Here is a 3,753-nt window from a genome sequence, read left to right as displayed (position 1 = left end):
AATGGTTTTAGGCCTCTAGAGAGTGGTCCCTCCAGGTCTGGGTTGAGGCACATGGACGGGGTGTGTGGGGAAGGAAAAGCTTGCACTGTCGTGCCCGTGCTGTACCTGTCTGACCACCTGTCAAAGGATGCTGGCGAACTGGACGGCTTGGGCCGGTACGGGGATGGACACCGCCCTTCGGGGGGGACTCCAACATGACCACGCAGAGATTGTTTCACACACTCAGTGATGGATTGCGGAAATGCCAGCAATTGTGATGGCCCGCTCCGTTGAGGTTGGGGAGCATATCCCTGCCCCTGAACCTGAAGCCCCTGTACTCTCCTGTATTTCTTGAATTTTGCAACCACACCTTTTCCAATGAGAGGAGCACACTGACTAGCAGGGACCACCAGCCTCAGGTGTAACTGGGGGTCTACTGGTAGCTGTGCTATTGGTCATAGAGCTGCTGATGTCCTCTTCCAGCTTTGTCAATGATCCATAGCGTAGGCTTTTGAAGATTTTTTGGGGGGGCGCTTAGTGAGTCAGCCAATGTGATAATTCCCTCAGGACAATTCCCTTCTGAGTGTTGATACGTCCACACTCTCCTCACGCATCTCTTAACTGCTTCTCCTTTCTTTCCGAAGATACTGCCAACTTCCTTTCCATGCATAAAAGGAGCGGATGGTGAGAGTGACATTTAATCCAGCTTCAATCACACCGGTGTCCATGTCGAGCAGTGTTCCGTGGGAGCTGGGACTTTTGAGTGGTCAAGTCTTTGGTCACTGGTGGGGGTGAAAGCCAAAAACTGCAGGCGCGAGGCAACTGAGGGAGAAAAGGGGAGCGGGCGGGATGGGGAAGGGCGGGAGGCCAGGGAGGAACAATGGGGGCGAGCGGGAAGGTGAGGGGGGCCCCGTGGGCGGGCTGAGGAGGAAGGGGGGGGAGGAGGGGAGGAGGAAGGGGGAAAGAGACCCCGGGGGGTGGAGGACGCCAGGACCCCAAACCCTCAACCTTGCCCTGTCTCCTCTGTAGGAACCACCATGCTAGACACTTTGATGAGAGCTAAGGACCGAGCTACACTCTCTCTTGAACAAGGACGTTGGCAATGTCTGCATTGGGAGATCAGATAAAATGAGGAGAATCCTTTTCATTCCACTGCTTTCCCCCAAACCCTCGCTGCGGCACCTAACCTAAGGATGGTGGGACTTTGTCTATGGGCAGTCAGATGCGGGACGGTTCCCTGCTCTGAACTCAGCTCACACAAGGAAGACGCCTAAAAGCCAGCTTTCACTTAGTGCGCCCCCTCAGGCACTGAGAACATACAGTGTTCAAGCCAGGTGGTACCCAAAAACCCCACTTCTGCAGTTGGAGGAACCCTAAAAGGTCCCGCTTATTCCCCTTGGTCTTTACAAAGCCCCTGACAAACGCTGTGGTGCAGTTTGGAAACTCTTTCTGGAGGCAGTGTCCAAACTGTTTAGGACTGAGGGTGAGCTCAACTCTTCGGAAGTAGTTGCTTTCGGAAGGGTCAGCTATCTTCTTTCGTATGCACATAGGATGTGCCACCTGGCTCACCAGGTAATACTAGGAAATCGCTGCGTCGAGCTTGGATGCACTAATCTTTTGGGCCGGGACTTTAAATTTCCTCTCAAAACACTTCAGGAGCATCGGGGCTAGGCCTGTTAGGAGCGTGTGTACGTGCAGGAGGATGTGGGAGGACAGTCATAAGCCCAACTCTGGAAGTGTGTATCTTTGCAGGAGATGTCTGCTAGACAATTTCAGGGAGCAGGACCGGCTACATCTCATTGACAAGGACGTTTGCATGTCTGCATTGAGATAAGATACACTGAGGGAACCTGTCATTTCCACATGCTCTTCAAAAACCCTTTTTTCGGCACTACATAAGTATGCTGGAACCAAAGTCTAGGGCAGTCCGGATGGGGGGCTCTCCCCGAATCAGCTGCAAAAGGGAACCCGGGCTACAGCAGCTTTAACTAGCTGCGTTCCTCGGCCCCTGAAAAAACGGAACAGTTTCTAAGCCAGGAGGTACCAGAATACCACTTCCCTACAGTGGAGACACCCTCCGGGTTTGGGCTTATTCCTTGCTTTCACAAGCCTGCCAACGGCTGTGGTGCAGATGTTGAAACGCTTTTGCAGGCAGTGTGAACTGTGAGGATGAGGGTGAGCTCAACTCCAAGTAAGTTGTTTTCGGAAAAGGGTTCGCTCCCCTTTTTTCTAGGGGCATTAGGATGGTCGCACCTGGCTCACAAAGGAAATCTGGGAAATCGTGGTTTGCCTTGGATGCACTAGTCTTGTGGGGGGGGATTTTACACTTCCCTCTCACAACCCCTTCAGCACGTTTTCGGGGCTTGGCCTGTTGGAGCGCGGTGTGTGCAGGCAGGTGGGGGAGGGACAGCCCTTTACCCCAACCTCTCGGAAGTGTGTATGCTTTCCCAGGCGAGGGGTCGGCTAAAATTTTTGATGGGAAGTAGGACGAGTACACTCTCATCGAAAAAGGACGTTTGCAATGTCTGCATTGAGATCAGACACCCCTGAGGAGATTTCCTGCGCTAGTGAACAGCTGGCTTGTAGGGATCCCTGGGTGGGCAGCGGTTTGGCGCCTGCCTTTGGCCCTGGGCGCGATCCTGGAGACCCGGGATCGAACCCACATCAGGCTCCCGGTGCATGGGGGCCTGTTCTCCCCTGCCTGTGTCTCTGCCTCTCTCTCTCTCTCTGTATGACTATCTTTAATTTAAATAATAAAAAAAAATTAAAAAAAAAAAGAAAGAAAGATGGCTTGTTGGCTGCTTCTTTTTGGAGCTCGGGTTTCAGGGCAGGCCGCCCGCATCCTGGCCTCCATAGGCAAAGGCCCAGCATCCTTATTTTGGCACCAGAAGTGGTTGTGTGAAAAGAATGTGGATGTGACAGGACTCTCCCCAAGTGATTCTGAGTCCAATCAGACATTGCAATCGTCCTGGTTCAATGAGAGTGAAAGCTCGGCCCTAGCTCCCATAAAAAGTGTTTCCCTGGCATCTGCCTGTGGTTACACACTTCCGAGGGAGTTTGACTGGTTCCCCCCATCGGGCTGCAGGTAAACGTGCTTCTAAAAGCCTAGCACCAATGGTGCCTGAAGTGTTGTAAGAGGTTAGTGGCAAGCCCGGGCCCCAAAAAACTAGTGCATCCAAGCTCAATCTAGCGGTTTTTTAGTATTTCCTGTGTGAGCCCATGGTAATCCTAAGTGCATACGAGAGAAGCTGTTTGAACCCCTTTTCCCAAAATGCAATTACTTCGAGAGTTGAGCTCAACCTCAGTCCCTCTCAGTTGCACACGGCCTGCAGAAAGGTTTCCCAAATTGCACCAGAGCCCGTTTCTCAGAGGTTGGGGGGGACGCAAGTGGAATAACAGACGGTGGGGTCTCAGCCCGTGGAGTGGTATTTGGGTAACCTCCTGGCTTAGAGTATGCTAAGTTTCATACCCTAAGAATGCAGCTGGTTGAAACCCGGCTTGTAGGCATCCCCTGTGCGAGCTGCGGTCGGGCGGACCCGCCCGCATCCTGCTGCCGTAGACGTGGTCCCAGCATTTTATGTAGGCGCCCAAAAAGAGGTTGTGGAAAAAGAGGAAGGGGGACAAGATTCTCCTCAGTGTTCTGATCTCAATGCGACATTGGAAAGTCCCTTTTTCATGAGAGTTTTAGGGCCCCAAAACTAGTGCATTTCCCAAACTCAATCCAGCGAATTCCTAGTATTTCCTGTGGAGCCAAGTGCCTGAAATGAGAAAAAT

General features: G+C 52.5%; 1 pseudogene; it reads right to left on the bottom strand.

Moving 5' to 3' along the window:
* Positions 1-13: 13 nt before the first annotated feature.
* On the bottom strand, positions 14-713 carry LOC121483798 (annotated as a pseudogene).
* Positions 714-3,753: the final 3,040 nt, after the last annotated feature.

Source organism: Vulpes lagopus, unplaced genomic scaffold, assembly GCF_018345385.1.
Source record: "Vulpes lagopus strain Blue_001 unplaced genomic scaffold, ASM1834538v1 ctg1249, whole genome shotgun sequence".
NCBI lineage: Eukaryota > Metazoa > Chordata > Mammalia > Carnivora > Canidae > Vulpes > Vulpes lagopus.
Note: the sequence above shows the minus strand (reverse complement) of the source record. Positions and strands in the feature narration are given on the sequence as shown.